We start from the raw sequence: 17800 nt of genomic DNA, 5'->3' as shown, positions 1-17800 counted from the left end.
CACCCAGCTACCCCTTGGAACTTGGAAGAGAGGGCTGGAGCAGTGTTAGAACTTGAACTCTTTGACTCATTTGAGCATACTTGCACCTGAGAGTGCCAGGGGGGAGCTTGCTGTGTGGAAAGAACACACCCCCAAGAAGACTTTTAGCATTTGGGCACTCTATTTTGATTGAGAGAATTGGAATTTACTGTGACTTAGGGGTGGAATGTGTGTCATATTTTCTGCTACCCCTGGGGATGTGTTGTCCTAGGGAAGACCCTGGCCTGAGACCACCTGATTGTATAATTTTGGACAATATCCGAGTGAGGAAGAGCTGGCTGCTTTTGGCCCCAAAAGAATGTATAAAGTGGGGGCATGCTATGGTATATACTGAATGCAATGATACATACTGTGTGTCATGTTACATACTGAGTGTTATGTTATATACTGAATTATGTTTAAGGATATATGGCTGTTACCCTGGTAATAAGTTGTTATGTTGTTATGAATTGTGAATGCTTTAGTTTCTTGAATAAGGTTTTGTTTTGAATAAATAAAGTGCTTATTATACTGTGTGATTGGTTCCTTAAAATATCTTGCGTCACATCGGCATTACAGAGGGCTAAGTTTTTCTAATGGCATTGAAAAGGGAGCAAAAACATGAACACGCTTATAGAGGGCTTTAAGGTTTGCAAAGCACTTTATTCAAAGCAATCTACAGAGATGCATAGTGTAATCATTTTGCTGATGAGAAAACTGAGACTCTTACCTGCTCATTCTCACACAGATAGTAAAATGTCTAAAGTAGAATTTGAAACCAGGTCTGTTAAACACAAGTTCAGCACTCTGCTATGCCAGTCACTAGGAAATTACTTGGTTGTAGGGAAAGCAGTGATTTTGATTCTAGCCCAATTGTAAGAGAGAGGTTACTAGCTACATCCCATCTCACTAGTCTTCCTAGACAAATTCTAAGGTAATTTGTGATAGCTAAGTGGTGCAGTGGAATCACTAAGATTCATCTTTGTGAGTACAAATGTAGCCTCAGACACCAGCATGACCCTGGGCAAGTCACTTAACCCTATTTGTCTCATCTGTAAAACAAACTAGAGAAGGAAATAGCAAACCACTTCAATGTCTTTGCCAAGAAAACCCCAAATGGGGTTACAAAGAATCCAAAGGAACCAAACAACAATAAGGTAATCTGTACATCCCCCGGGGCTAATAAATAGCAAGGGTTATGATAGGAACTGAAAGAACTGGAGGGAGTGGTTGTTAAGACACCATCATCATCAATCTCACCATCAGTATCAATATCCATCATCATCACTGCAACAATAATTATAATAAGTTGCATTTACATAGAGCTTTAGGTATCTGGGCTGAAGCAAAGAAGTTTCAAAAGAGATTTGATCAAAGTGTTTTTAGTGGGCGTCTGGGCGAAACTTTTATTTGTACTCACAGGAAAGCAAGAATTACCATGAGGCTATAGTTCAGAGGTCACAAAAAAAGCAGTAACCACTCTCCTATTGGGAAAAGGCTGAATAGCTATAGTAACAAGTACAGAGGGCTCAGGGAGAATCAGTTGATGGTAGTCAATTAGCATGGAATGAGCCTCGGAGAACCAAGAGATGGCAGTGAGGTGCTGAAAATAAGATAGCATATGCCCTCAGCAGCTCCCAGCTCGTGAAGGGAGGGAATGAACATTTATTAAGCACCTATTATGTGCCATGCACTGTCCTAATTGCTTTGCAAACATTATCTCATTTGATAGGAGATGAAGAAAGCAGCCCAGTGGATGATGACATTACCAGATCAGGAGATGGGACCTGTAAGTAAGATTTCAGAGACAAAATGGGATTTCTGGACATGGTTCTTGGAACTTGAGTTGCCTTGACTGTGTGTTTCCTCTCTCTCTAAGCTGAGAACCTATGGGGGTGGTGGTGGTGGTACATCTACATATGTAGATGGGCTAATGTCCTTGTTATTATGTAGCCTGCTATTTTATATAATTAGGCAACTTTTGCTTTGAATTAATATGCCCGTTGAAACATTAGTGGGGGCACCTGAGCTGTGGTTTTGAATAGCTACTGACTCAAAGCATGCTTCTAATTTATAGCTTTCAGGGTCTTCATGTTTAAGAGAGATCCAGCATTGTAATTTTGAAAATGAGGATTGGGAAAATTATTTTTACTCAAGGGGAGACAAAAAAACATTTTGATATGCTCACATTTGGTTGTGTTTCCAAAGAAATGTAACTCAAAGAGGCATTTCAGACAGATATGGAGAGATCCCAACCATATGTGTCTGATGAGGTCTTCCTTTGGAAACTGACTACATTTCCCCTTCCCTCCTCCCGCCTCCCAACAATGGAGCTTTTATATTAGCAAAGTTTCTTTGTGAACAATTTAAAGCTAATATTTAGAAGCATCAAGATGGGTGTTCACAGGACACCCCCCCCCCTTTTTAATGAGTTTATTTTAAAAGGAAGTTAACTACCCTTGGACTGAATTATCTTTAAGGAGAGTTCATTCAACAAATGCTTATTATGTATTTACTGAGTGCTCAGAGCTATGTTAGGCATGAGGGAGACACAGTTCACATAGAACATGGTCCCTGTCCTCATGAGTTTTATAGTCTAGTATGGAGATTAGACACCAATATAGAAGAATGCAGGGCATGTCATAGGCTGGCTTTTTGGACAGAGAAATGTCTACATAGATGGAGCACGGATTTTGTGGAAAATATATGATTAGTGTTTTTCCCAAAATCTCAGAGTTCATAGGACCATGGATTTAGAATTGGGGGGGAGCCTTGGAAGTCATCTAAATAGCTTCCCCTCATTTTACAGATAAGGGAACTGAGGTCCAGGGAGGTGAAGTGACATCAAAATTCCCATACTAATAAGATGGGATCTGAAGTCATGGCCTCTCACTCCAAGTCAATCAATTGTCAAACACTGAATTGGGGAGAGGGTTGGATCTGTACTTAAGAAAATCCTATTGGCAGACAAGTGGAGGATAGATTGGAGTGGGGAGAGACCTGAAGCAGAGGCCATTTAGCATGCTATTGCAATGGTCCAGGCAATAGAATTGAGGGCCTGGTGGTGATAGTGGCTATGTTGGTGGGAATTCATGTAAAATATGTCATAGGGAAAGAAATGGTAAGTTTTGGTGACTGACTAGATTGTGGAGTGATCAAGAGAGGAGGTGAGGATGACATCGAGATTTTAGATCTGGGAGACTGAAAACATTGTGGTTCTATCGAGAATAATGGGGAAGTTCAGGAGGAGAAAGGATTTGTGAGGAAAAAAAGTTCTGTTTTAGACATGTTGAGTTTGCGATAACTCCGGATAAACAGTTCAAAACATCCAACTGGCAGCTGGTAATGTGAGACTAGCTCCAGAGAGACTAGAACTATACACACAGATGTGGAAATGATCTGTATGGAGATATCAACTGAGCCCATAGGAGCTGATGAGATCACAGCTGATGGATTATCGAGAAGAAAAGAGGAGAGCACCCCCAATGGAGCCTTCTGGGGGTATCCCCAATTCGTGTGAATGACATGGATGAAGAGCCAGTAAAGGAAGCTGAGGAGAGGTGATGACAGGTAGGAGGAGAATCAGGGAAGAGGAGGGACTCATGAGGATCCAGAGAGGAGAGAATATCCAGAAGAAAGTGACCAAGAATGTTACAGGCGACAGAGAAGCCAAAAAGGATGGGGACTGAGAAAAGGTCAGTAGATTTGACAATTAAAACATTGTTGATTTTAGAGAGAGCAGAATGTTGAGGTCTGAAGCCAGATTGCAGGGGGTTTATTTTTATATATTTCCTTATTCTAAATTTAATGAATATTAGATGAGTATTTCCATATATATATATGCCTGTGTAGGTATATATGTATATACATATATATGTGTATATATATAATAACATAAGGTGATTATATAGATGGTTGGAGTCATTCAAGACTGGATTTGCCAAGGCACAAACAGCAGCAAGGCAAGGGAGCATAGGAATCAAGAGTAGAAGATAGAGTTGAGTTGAACTGGTTTGCCAAGGGGTCAAGACGGGGGAAGTCCGCTGGAATGGGGATGAGGGCCTGGACTAGTACTAAGGGATTGAAAGACTGGAATTCATGAGGAGGCTGAAGAATAAGTTCAAGAGGATTCAACCATAGAGACATATGGAAAGATAAAGGATACCATCAGTCAGTCCACAAGCATTCATTAAGCATTAACTCTTTGCTAGGAACTCATAAAGGAAATTCAAGTTTTCAAACATGGAAATGGGACACAGAGGTGATGGTAGGATCGAGGGAAAGAACATCCCTGTGCATAACAGAGTGAAGGAACAGGTCACAATAGCTGAGCAGAATGAGAAACTGGGAAGTTAGCACAATTGAGAGAACAATATGTATGTTGAAAGTTTTCTAGAGTAGGTGAAAGAGTTGAGATGGAGATGGAGACTGAGTGGGGCACTTAAATTGATGAGGGAGGAGAATGTCCTGGGAGTTAACAGATAACAGCCACTAGAATTTGGTAGGGGTGAAAAATTTGGATTGAGGAGCCTCTAAAGGAGAGGTTCCCACAATTATTTGGCCTAACACCCCCTTTTAAAAAATTACTCAGTGCCCCCTGGAACTCTACTTTAACCCTTTCATATTTTTTAAAATTTGCATCATTTCAATGTTTTAAAATATTTTAAAAAATGATGCATCTTAAATTTAATAATTTATGAATTTGTGGGTTTTTTCCTTGCATTGAAATTCTGATGATGTAATATTGCATCATGTTACCACATGGTATGGTATAGACAAATCATTACAGGCACATATTCTTGCCAATACATGTTGGACTTCCTGACAATGCCTGCCAACATTTGTTTGTTAAGACCTGTAGTGGACTTGACCACTGATTGGTTATAACTTGCATTTTGTGTGTTTATTTGGAAAATATTGTAATCACTACAACTTTAACTCTGTTACACAACAGATGAAACATGTACACGTGGTTTTTCAAAATTGTCTTTTCTTCTTTCCTTATGCTTCTACCGCCCCCTGATTTTTATTCAACATCCCCTACCCCATTATGCCCAAGGCTTTTACCACCCCCCATCATTCCAGTGCCCCAGGGGGCAGTATCCCCCACTTTGGGAACCTCTGCAGGAAGAGAGAGGTTGCTGAGTGATGGTGGTAAAGGGAGAGTCTGAGAGTGGCAATGGAGCAAGTAATATTCAGACTCCCCCACCATGAGGATCAATTAAGGGATAGGAGTGAAAGTGCAATGAGTCCTGGCAAGTGTGTCTTGGGATGCTGTGTCATCAGGGAAAGGCCAGGTCTCACTGAGTGACAAAAGGTGGAAGGAGAAAGGAAGAGGTTTAGGATTAAAGTAAGTTTGTTGCTTATGGAACGTGCTTTGCAGAGGGCACAGTGAAAGAACAGGTAGATCTGAAGTGGGGTACTGGAGGAAGAAGGCTAAAAGGGATGGGAGTGAAGTTGAAAACAGCTAGGTTGGGGAGGGGGCTTGTTTTTGGGTGGCCCTGGGATTGAAAATTACAATAATGAGGCTAATAGGAAGAGGTGAGAAGAAGAGTCCTAGCGGAGGAACAGTCAAGGTGATTAGACAGTTCAGAGATGACCTTCTGGGTTTTTAAGAGCTCTCAACTCCCCAACCCGTCATGCTGCTGTGTCTTAGGAGGTGCTGAGAAGCCTGCCTTGTGTTAGGTATGGGCAGGAGGTAGTAGATTTCTGACTGGGAGGCCGCTGTGTTCCACTGGGCCAAAGGAACCATTGAGTGCAATGAAGCTTTAAGCTTTAGAGCAAGAAGAAACTTCAGAGATCATCAGTCCAACCTCCTTAGGCTGGCTGGGTGGCTCAGTGCACAGAGAGGCCTGAGCCTGAAGTCAGGAAGACTCATCTTCTTGAGTTCAAATCTGTTCTCAGACACTTACAGTCTGTGTGATCCTGGGCAAGTCACTTCACCCTGTTTGCCTGTTTCCTCATCTGTAATATGAGTTAGAAAAGGAAATGGCAAACCACTCAAGTGTCTCTGTCAAGAAAGCCCCACATGGGCTCATGAACAGTCGGACATGACTGAAAAAGGACTAAACCCCAGTCTGACCTCTACCTGTTATACATGAGTAAACTGAAGCCCCAGTGAGAAGGAGTCAAGATCTGAAGCCAAGTGCTACCGCTCCATATTCAGCTTCTTTCTAGCATGCCATGCTGAGTCTAAACAGAGGAGGAATCTTCCTCTACACACCTCTGACAAGTGGTTCTTCAGCTTTCACATAAAACCCCTGGAGAGGGGTCATAGAATAGTGATAGATGCTGCATTTTAAGTCATCATGATCTGGAGTTAAAACTTGACAGCTCCATCTTAGGCTGTTTCCTTATCTGTACAATGGGGATAACAAAACCTTAACCTTATAGTGTTATAAGGATCAAATTGCTTCATGAACCCAAGTCTCATATAAATATCACCTCTTTTCCTTCTCCTTTTCTTCTATCTCCTTCTTTTCCTTGGTCCTCCTTCTTCTCCCTTTGTTTCCTTCTCCTCCCCCTTTCCCCCCAACACGCATGGTACTGTCTAACTCCAAATGACTGAAAAGGGCTACTAGACTGAAATCTAGTGGAAGACAAGATAAAACGTAAAGCTTGTAGATGTAATGCCCAATGAAACAAAATCTTATTTTGAATCTGTAGGCGCTGACCAGACTTTCCTTAGGTAGCCAGGAGATGGCAGTATTGGATTGAGAGTAAAAGAAAGATTTCCAGGCTATTATCATGAGCAGGTTCAAAGGATACCTAACACAAGGCATTGTCGTTTCTCTGTCTCTGACCATGAGCTTTAGAGGCATCAGTGCCCTATTCCACACAAAGATTCGTAATTGAGAAACTGCCAGAGGGGTCATTGACCTGCCTTCTACCATGGAGAAGGACAGTGACATTTAAACAAATCTGGAAATTACCAACTCCAGCTTGCTAATGTTGCTGCTGTTTGTGTGGTAATGACTCGATTCAGGTCACTTCAGCCTGTCTTTATTACAAATCTGCAAAGTTCCAGGCATAGTGCTGGTGCTGGGAATACAGAGGCAATTCTTGACCTCTACGAACTTATGTTCTACTAGGGGATGAATAAATGCTAGGTAAATTGAGAAGAACATTAACAGTTGTGAGTGTCTTTGTGTGTGGGGAAGTCAGGGAAGACTTCACAGAGGAGGTGACATTTGAATTGGTGACATGTTGTAGCAGCAAGCACCCTAGCATCCCCAGGGTGGCTGCCAACACAGATTGTTAGATCTGCTTTTCTAAAGGAAAGCAGCTCATAATGGGTTGTCTCACTTTAATCAATCAAACATATCATTTACCTACTTCAGGGGGAAAAGTCAGCACCCCAAACTTCAGAGTATAAAGACAGGTTAAAAGCAGAAGGTACAAGACAGAGAAACATTTCAGATCAAGCAGACAGGCCTCCAACTGTCCAACCATTACATCCATACCTAGTCACAGTTACCAGAGAGGGAAGCATCAACATCTGGGTTTTTCAAAGCCAGGGGGCTCTCAATGGCTGCCCAGAGTCTTGTCTGGTCAAATCACACAACACTTCTCAAAGTGAGCCCCAAAGCAAAGCCTCCCATCAGGGATTATATAGCCTTCTCCTGGGTCAGAGGAGAACAACTCTCTTGACCCACTGCTCAATCACAAAGCACCAAGGTGTGGGCATTACTGAAAAACAAGCCTCCCACCACAGGCTCCAGTGGGTACACTTAACCTAGGGGCAGGGAAGATCTTACACAAAACAATCTTAGAAAGATGGCAACAACATAAATTTACATTCTCATTACACATGTGCCCCAAATCTTAAAGGACAATAAAGATTCTGGCTTAGGGCCAGCTTTCTACCCTCAGATTGGCCAGCTAAGGATGTATTGCAATTCAAAACTTGTGTTATTAGGAATTTAATGAATAAAGATTGAAATGACATATTATGATATATTCTAGCATATTGTAAAATGAGGCAGTGTGGTACATTGGGAAGAACGTTATTTACAGTCAGAATTGGGGTTCAAATCTTACTTTGGTCAGTTAGTCCCTATGTAACAGGCAAGTTACTTCATCTCTCTGGCCTCAGTTTCCTCATCAGTAAAACCAAGGGATTGAATTATATGGCTTCTGAGGGTCCTTCCAATTCTAAATCAGTGATGCTATGATTTACAGTACAAAATCTACTAAAATATGATGGGAAAAAGTAATCTATATGTTTGAGAGTTTGGGGATGCTGAAGAAAGAGGTCAGGAGAAGGAAGAGGTGGGGACCAGAATGATGAAACAGGGGGAGGTTGGAGGAAGGACATCTGATGGGATTGTCCTGGGGCAAAGAAGGAAAAATCAAGTGGATGAAGAATGACTCTTGTCTATAATATATCCTTGGAGATACAACCAATAGAAATGGTCCATCAGTACCATAAGGACTCCTGTAGAGAAGTCCTTTTCAATACACTCAGAATATGTTATTTTTATTTTATTTTTTACTTTTGGTGTGAATATTTCCTCTGCTGATGAAGCTATCCTCTCTGAAAGATCTTAAAGAATTTATATACACCCACATTTTTCCCCTTTCAGTCAACATTTTTAGGAGCCTCCAAGAGCTTAGGCTGGTCCTTGTACAATGAAAATACAATCAGCTGTTAGACTAGTACTCAAGGCCTTTCTAGTTTGGTTGGGTCTACCAGAGCTTAAAGGCATGGATATTGAAATTCACTTCACTTCCATTGTACTATGAGGCTTCAGAGGAAGACTTTACTGATAATAGGGATAGAGTACAAGGTCCTTTGGAGAAGAAATAATTTCATTCTTTGTTTTTTCATACCCAGTGTATGACAGAGAGTAGGTGCTTAAGAAATGCTTGCTGACTAATTGGCTGAAAAAAGGGGCCACTTCTTTTGCCAAGAAGGAATGACTTCAATACAGCTTAAGGGGCAGAAGACATTCTGCTGGGAGTTGAAAGAATAGGCAGTAGACACCAAGGTACAATGTAAGGACCACCAACCTGGAGTCAAAGTTCCTAAGTTGAAATCCTGTCCTTTCCATTTATGAGCCATGAAATCTTAAGCAAGTCACTTAACTTTTCTTTCTCTTTTTTTTGGAGGGGCAATTGGGGTTAAGTGACTTGCCCAAGGTCACACAGCTAGTAAGTGTTAAATGTCTGAGGCCTGACTTAACTTTTCTTAGCATCACTTTCCTCCTTTGCACAATGGGAATTGGACTAGATAACCTCTGAGTCTCCTTCCAGCTCTCCATCTTTGAGTTTATGAAGCAGAATGATGAATGGTTCCAGCAGCTTTGGTGGCTGATGAAGGACCTGCCTTTGTTCTTCCTCTCCAAGAGAGAAGTCATTCTGGGGAAGAGTATAGAGAATCCTTCCTGGCTGCTCCTTGATGATGTCTTTTATGCTGTGTTTTCTGCACAAATCACATTTTCACACTGTTTGAAAATCCTATTATACCCAACATATGTCATTCCATTGCGATCTCTCTGAAAATTTGATTCTTTTAAGACCTTGGGGTTCCCCCACAGGTAGCTCCCACATCACCTGGAGAACCTCAGTGTTAAAAATGTGGATTTTGATGCAAGAAGCAGCTTAGGATCATTGAAAGCATCTTTGTTTCCAAAGTGCCATACAACTTACTTTTTCTGTATTCAGTTCTGAATCCAACCCTCTGTCCAACAGCAATGGTTGACCAAGCTTGATGTGCTGATTGATTACCACAATAGACTGCCCATACAGCTGCATGTCATGGGCTGGGAAATATTCATTCTTCATCCTCTTGGTCTTTCCTTATGAATTGTTTTGCTGGGATGACCTCTTTGAATGGCCAGTCAGTCCAATGTCCCTTGCCATGCCAATAGGATCATTTGGAGAACTTCAGCACCTATAGAGACTTCCTTTTTCATTTGGACTATGAGCACCACATCCTCCATGACAATGAGAATTTGGAAAAGGGAAGGAAGAACCAAAGGAAAAAGGAAGATACAGGAAGTAACATGAAGAAAGGACTGAGCTTAGTGACCAAGAACCCTTGGGGTGTTCCCAAGCTGCCACAGGATAAAGAGGCAAGCTGGAGACTGTGGCCAGAGTGGGGAGACTTGGTGGGGTAGGGTGTATATATGAAGTAATATTGTGATGATATCCTTGAATCCCAGAGTCTCAGTAGATGAGATAGGAGGGGCAGATCATATATTCCAGCCTGCCTTGAAAGGTTATCAGATATTTATGCTGACCACTGAGCATATGCTGAGATGAAATGGGGAGAATGATAGAGTTTCTTTACTCTGTCCACCCATGTATTAAAGGGCAGTTCCTCCATTCCCTCCTGAGTTTCTCCCTGGGAGGTTAATTATCTTATTCTCTGCCATGGGAGATATATGGAGTTATATCTATTTGTATATGGTGATTGAGAGTGATTATATGACTTTATTTTTTTTTTACCAGTTACTTACATTGCTTCTATGTCTTAATTACATATTCTTTCCTATTGGGTTGATAACCCTTTCAAGGTCTGGTAATAGAGTATTGTACTAGATGGGGGGCTCAGGCAGTTATTTATATATTTGACTACTTGAAACTATTTCATTGGACTTGGAAAAGGAGCCCAGGGCTGCAGATCTTCTCAGAGCTTTTTAAGGCCTGGTCTATTAAGAGCGTCTTCCTTGATGGATGCAACAGAGATAACTTCATTCAGTGACTCAGTATCTAATGAGACACAAAACAGGGAAACAGATGTTTAACCAAAGTGTTCTCCACTATCATGGAGGACATTCATTATAGAGTCTAGATGGAAGATAAATTTTCTCTAGGTAGTGAGGACATCCAGATTGTTCCTGTTTTGGGATGACATTGAGCTGATTGCAATATTTTAGAATCTTCTACATGAGAGTCACAACTACACAAAAGAGTTCAATGCAACAATCCACACAGGAAAACTCAAGTGGATAAAGAATGACTTTGTCCATTTGGATGGACAGTCTATATAACTTGCCCATCAGTACATCAGTTTTGGATAAATGAAGGCTCTTCATAACTACTATAGTATACTTTCATGCCAAATTTGTGATTTGTTTCCCAAAGTTCTCATTTATTTTTTCTTTCTGGTCATATGGTCTGTTATATTCCTTTAACAACATGAATTCTGTTTTTCCCTTCTGCCATTGATTCTTTCCCAAAGGATTTCCACTGTTTTCTCCCTTAGGCTTCTGGATTCCTCACATGAGTATATATCCATAATGTATAATACCCTTCCAATGACCCTGTTCTCTTTTTAGCACATCTAGCATCTTTCAACTTTTTTGTATCATGTTTTTCTAGTGAAGCCTGTGGATCCCTTTTCAGAACATTATGTTTAAATGCACAAAATAAAACCTATAGAACTGCAAAGGAAATGAATTATATTGAAATACAATTAGTGAAATATTAAGGAAGCAAGCTAATGGATGCTAGGTTAAGAACTCCTGTAAAGGAAACCTTTCCTTATCCCTCCCAGTTGTTAGAGCCTTTCTTCCAGTTTCCCTCAGATTTATTCGAGATATACATATACACGTGTGTATGTACACACCTGTGTATATGTATATATGTACATGTATACATCGTAACCACTAGGTGTCACTGTACATAGCATGGTCTGGAGGTTCAGGGTTGAGAATGACACCCAAGAAAGGCACTTGTTCCTCCCTCCCTCCCTTCTGGTTCTCACTTAAATCTAGTTCTCAAGCAAACCAAGATCTCATTCTGATGTCACTGGTCCAAACAACACCAAGATAAAAGGACCTCAGGAGCCCAGGCTCAGGCTTTCAGTTGTTCTCCCAGTTAAATAAGCTCAGTCTTCTAGGGCAAAGAAAGTGAACACCCAACTTGAGGCTGAAGGTTCTGCTTACAGGGAGTTACAGAATGACTCACAGAACTTAGCAATAGCTTGTTAAATCCCCAGGGGTACCCAGACCCCCAGACTGGGAGTGGAAATTTACAGCTAGTTAGTTACTCGGGCAAATATGAACCTTCGCCCCCCCCCCCCCGCCCTCTCAGACTGCTGGAAGGGCATGTATGCCAAGATGCCCATCTAGGTTGCCCAAATTTTTATATAGAAAGCAAAAGCCTGTGGAAAACAAACAGCTCAGCACATAAGAAGGAAACAATCAGCAGTGAATGCCTCCTAATGAACAAGCAAGTAGAAGGGAGATGAGAGTTGGATAGAAACAGCTAGCTCCCCCATATTTCCTGCAATCTGACCCAAGCTTCAGTCACACGGGCAGGCTGCCAGGGAGGACCGTCTCTGAACCTCTCTGTAATCACTTTTTTTCACCCCATGGATCAGGAAAGGGAAACAGCTGGGCTTGTCCAGGAACAGGTGCAGCTGCCACTTTGGGGCTCTTGGTCCCCTCTCTGGCATTTGGCAGCCACTCTCTGCCTTTCTCCACTTCTGACCTTCCCAAATCTCACACAGTCCAGTCTCCAAAGAGTGGGCCAGTTCTGTTGAGATGTCAGACTACATTTCTCAAGGGGTGATGTATTTAGTGCCTGGAACCTTATTCTAGGGTGCTACACTTGTACAAATGTACATATGTAAGTTGATACACAAAAATATACACACTATATATAGACCTACATATATATGTATGTATGTATGTATGTGTGTATATGCATATGATATTGTCCAGTTGTTTTCAGTCATGTATGGCTCTTTGTGACCCAATTTATGGTTTTCTTTGAAAAGATATAGAGTGGTATCATTTTACACTGAAGCCAAGTGACTTGGCCTGTCTTTATTGGTACAGATGAATGCCCTCAAGTGTCTGGGAGGGGAACTGGCTGAGAACTGAAGCTTTGATTTCTGGACAATTCCATCCCCCCCTTTACGAAGGGCAATATTCCTTTCCACCAATAAGGAGTCTCATATCAATGGGCTTTGGGACAAGGATTATATTGTTTCCTCTTATATCATGAAAGCTCCTTGAGGACAGGAAATGCTTGAATTTTATTTTTGTATCCTCATCTCCCAGAACTCTGCCTATCATATAGGAAGAACTTAATAAATGATGACTGATTGCTTGATCAATCCAGGCTTCTCTGTTCTTTTAGACTAAAGTTTCACTTTCATGACAATTTGTTGTCACACTGCATAGAGGAGCCGGCAGAGATGAGACAGCAGCTTGTTGAAGTGTTAAGGAATTTTCCAGGCCAAACTGAAAGTCGGCCCAATAACCCTAAGAGGGAGGGGGACATGCCCCTGCCTACCTACTTCTTCAATTTCTCACACAATCAATCACAGTTCTAGAGAAAAGTAGAGATCAAAATGTGAGTAATACACAGACTTAATGTTTCTAGCACCCTGGCTTCAAATGAGTCAGGATTGGCTTCAGAGGAACTGGAATTCTCGGAATTTTTGTTAAGAATCCCAGCCATCCCCAGAGAAACTTCTAGCTACACTGGCCTATGCTGACATAATTATCCCCCAAGGTAGGACCTTGGGGATATGAAAGGTCCATGTTTTATGAAGAATTACCAAGAATTCAGGGTTGAGAGCTGCCTGGTAGAAGGACAGGATTATTTGTAAATGGGTATGTGGGAGATGAATAACCTGATGAATTTTTTCAGTTGCCACACTGATTCATTATGAGATGACATACCAAATTCAGTTTCTGACCTAACTTTGCAAGAATGACTAAAGGGTGGGTTCTTTTTAAAAACTAATTTATTTCTAAAATTTGGACCAACCGACCCAGAAATGTCATTATCTATTGCTCTTCCTATCCCTGACTTTGCCATGGAAATTCGCCAGCATATCGTTCTTGATCTCCAGGCGATAACATGATTTCTCTGTGCTTTCTCCCTAGTCTTGAAAAATGACCATCAGTCACAGAGATCGATGCCTCTTAAGCAACTCATTTCTTACATATATTAATACATCACCACTGACATCTTTTGGAAACATTATTTGTGTCCCTCCCCCTACTTCCTTTTAAAGACTCATTAGAAAAATAACCCGTCATCCATTTCCCCCAAGATTGCCTCCATAAACCTTCCCTATTTTGGTTCTTTGTATTTCCAGTTTAGGCTTGACTCTTTACCCCCTTATTCAACAATCACTGTTGAATCTTCAATGTCTCTGGCCTTCCACTAAAGGTCTCTTCTGAGGCAGCTTCTTTCTGAGATGGTGACCCAGTGACCCAGCTTCAAGATCATATCAACCAGACTAGTCCAGCTTGGAGTATCAGTCAAGGGACAGTGTGTCTGTAGTACAAAGACCAGCCTAGCTAAGTCCAGGGAGGTTTACGATGAGAGGATTGAACAGTGAGTGTTTGGGTCATTGCAACTGAGGGCATCAAGGGATGGCAGAAAGAACACTGGAGTTGTAGTTTGAATGGGGGTTAAAAATCCAATTTTACTACCTGGGTAGCCCCTAACAAGTCACTTCACCTAGTTTGATCTTGGCTCCTCATTTTCAAAAAGAGGGCATAGCTTTAACCATTTCAGGTTTGTACCCACAAAACCTTAGTGGACTTGAATGCAGGGGCATTATTTTTTGTGTGTGTTATGGGCCCCTTTAGCAGTCTGATGAAGTCTATGGATTCCTGCCTAGAATAATATACTTTTTTTTATAAGCAGTTGGGGTTAAGTAACTTGCTCAAGGTTATATGGCTAGTTTTTTTGTGTGGATTTTAAGTATCTGAGGCCAGAACCAATCCCGGGTCTCCCGACTCCGAGGCTGGTGCTCTTACTCACTGCACCACCTAGCTGCCCCTAGAATAATATTCTTAAACGCACAAAATAAAATACATAGAATTATAAAGGAAGTCAATTCTATTGAAAGAATTATCAAAAACATTTAAAAAAAGAACCCCAACAGGTTAATGGATCACAGGCTAAGAACTTTGCTCTGGGATTAATTATAAACTCCTTAGTCTGGCATCCAAGGCTCACCTTGAGTAGTTCTACCTTATCTTTCCAGTGCATTTCTCTTCTCTTCTGCCATTTCATGAGGGGTTGCAGACCCTCTGCAGTCTGGCTTGACTCAGTCTCCTCCATTTTTTTCCACTGGCTTTATCCCCTCCCCAACCTATCTTATTTTCCAATGCCCTTTTATGACTTGTTTGCCCTTATTAGAATGCATGCTAATTGAAGTTATTGTAGCTGTATTCTTAGTGCTTTGCATAGTTCAGGACTCATGGTAAGCACTTCATAAATGCTCGAGACCAATTGATTGATTTTATTATTTTTATTTGGAAGGTCATACAACAGAGTGAATTAGTAAGTCCATAATAAATGCTTTATGGATGTATGCATCTATCCACCCGTCCTAGTCTGTCTCTGTCTATCACTGACCTGTCTTCATGCACTCTACATTGAGTCATGCTGGTCATTCCTGAGCTTAATACTCTGTCTCCTGCTTGCCCTCTTTATTTCTGTTACCCTCTCTTTCTTCAAGATTAATTGAGGTTCCACCATAAAAACTTCTCTGATTCCCCCATTTGGATGTGGTCTTCCCCCTTCAAATTATTTTGTATTACACTCATCTGTGCTCGTGTTGTATGTTCCTAGGAGAGTGTAAACTCCCAGAGGACAGGGGCTTTTTCCATTTTTGTCTTCATATCATTTTCAGTGCCTGTGCAATGCCTGGTGTATCGTTTTAGGCCCTTGATGAGTATTTGTTGAATTGAATAGAATCAGTGAGGTAGGCCTTTTCTGCTTGACCCAACAGGGTAGAATGAGGTGCAATGGAAAGGTTTGAGTTTCATTGGCAAGACAGTTCTTGTCATATTCCCCCTTTGTTGGAGGTCTTCAGGCATCAAGACCACCACTGGTCCATTAGGCAGCAGGAAAGATTCTGGTTTGGGTTTGGTCTGGACAAGATGGTTGCTGAGGTCAATCAATCGAATGACACACACATTTAAGCATGTATGTATGTATGTATATATGCATGTGTGTATATATCACCTATGTGCCAGGTATTGGGGATACAAGTACAAAGAATGAAACAATCCCTACTTGTAAGGAATTTACATGCTAATGGTAAAGACGAGTACATATAGAAACGTGGAACAAACGCAAAGATGATAAGTGCAAGATTGCCTGGGAGGGAAGGCACCAGCTATCCCAGGATCACTAAATCGTAAAGGAAGAGCTGTATCTCACTCTTCCTGACCCCCTTTGGCCTTTCCTTCTCATTCTGCAGATGAGGAAACTAATGCACACAGAGTGAAATGTCTTGCCCAGGGCCACGAGGCTAGTGGTGGTCTGAGACTGTATTTGAGCTCCCTGCACTGAGCTGCCTAAAAGGAGACCAGGAGACCCTGAGGCAGAGGGAAGGAGCCAGTGCATTCCAGGTGGGTGAGGGCGTGCAAGGGGACAGAGGTGGAAGAAGTAACCTTGGGAGTGAGGAAGAGACGAGGCCAGCGGGGCTGAAGCCTTCTCTGCATTCTGGTGAGCCACCCCGAAGACACCTTGCAACTCCAGGTTAAGATCTCATGACGTCACCAAGGAGGAACAAACAGCAAGGATGCTTGAAGTTGTTAAGTATTCCTAAATTGCATCTGGCCATTTCTCACTGGGGGAATGGGCTGTGTGTCTGTGTGTGTGTGTGTGGGGGCAGTTCTGATGAGCAGGGGTCGCCCTGGGCCACAGCGGACACCTTCAAGCAAAGACTAGATGACCCCTCGTCGGGTGAGTGCAGTGGGCTAGCTAGTCCTGGGACTCAGCTTGCTCAGAGCTGCTGCATTTCCCATTTCCCAGCCGCGGTCCGTCTCACCGGAGCCAGCAGATGCCCCTGCTGTGCCAGACCTGCCTCTGTTCCCCTTGGGGGTACACCTGACTGCAGGAAGGTCCTCACCTTTCATTGAGTCCCTTCCTTCTCAGCTCCCCAGTTTCAAACACTTCTTGACGAAGGAAGGTAACTTTCTGAAATGCCACAATCTCTATAAATTTACACATCCCTCTCCCACCCACCCGTCCATCCCTCCCTCTCTCTCTGGCCAGCCCTCACTCTCCAACCCTGACAAGGTCTCGGGGGGCGGGAGCTGCTCTACCTGTGTCCCAGCACAGCACCGGCTGGCCCTGAGCAGGTCCCGAGTGCGCGAATGCTCGTGCCCGTGTGCCTCCCTCCACGCGTGTACGTGTCTATTGCATTGCGACGATTTTACCTGCCCGGGCCTCAGTTTCTTTGTTTGTGAAATGAAGGGTCAGAATGGGTGGGCGGACTCTAAGGTCGCTTCGGGTTCTCAACCCAAATTCGGAGGAAGCTCCGGGACACCCCGAGCAAAGCCCTTCTCGCGCCCTGGCCTCGTTTCCTCCCCTATGAAACGAGGAGGTGCTCGGAGCCCCTTCGGCTGCACGGGCGGCTCCTCATTGCTCTGCCTAGCCCTGTTTGCGCTCCTGAGGCTGGAAGCACATATGAAAAGAAAAGGAGACGCTAAAATACGAAGCTCCCGCTCCACCCGCAGCGAGCAGGGTTCGAACCTGCGCGGGGAGACCCCATTGGATTTCAAGTCCAACGCCTTAACCACTCGGCCATCGCTGCTGTCGGGAAATCACGCGGGCGGGGACACCTTAGAGCACTTGCCAATGCGGACGCACGTCGCCAGTTGTGGGGCGGGGCCCTCAAGTCTCCCGAGAGTGGTCAGGAAAGCGAGGCGCATGTGCACGGTGACATCACACCGCGTAACTTCATGGGCGGGGCCCGGGGTTCCCCGGGCATTGTCCGGGAGGCGGGGGGCGGGTTACGGCCTGCTCTTTTTGCAGTTTGTATCTTTTTTCCGCCCAAGCACTCCAA

General features: G+C 42.9%; 1 non-coding gene across 1 annotated transcript; it reads right to left on the bottom strand.

The window, feature by feature from the left end:
• Positions 1-17466: 17466 nt before the first annotated feature.
• On the bottom strand, positions 17467-17548 carry TRNAS-UGA (transfer RNA serine (anticodon UGA)). Its single transcript has one exon. It is a non-coding gene; the product is annotated as a tRNA-Ser (tRNA).
• Between the last annotated feature and the right edge of the window lie 252 nt (positions 17549-17800).

The sequence above is a fragment of the Petaurus breviceps genome, unplaced genomic scaffold, assembly GCF_028583685.1.
Source record: "Petaurus breviceps papuanus isolate PSGF00001 unplaced genomic scaffold, PetGlider_PUasm1.0 490, whole genome shotgun sequence".
Lineage (NCBI taxonomy): Eukaryota > Metazoa > Chordata > Mammalia > Diprotodontia > Petauridae > Petaurus > Petaurus breviceps.
The sequence above is the reverse complement of the archived record's forward strand: the minus strand, read 5'-3'. Positions and strand labels throughout refer to the sequence as shown.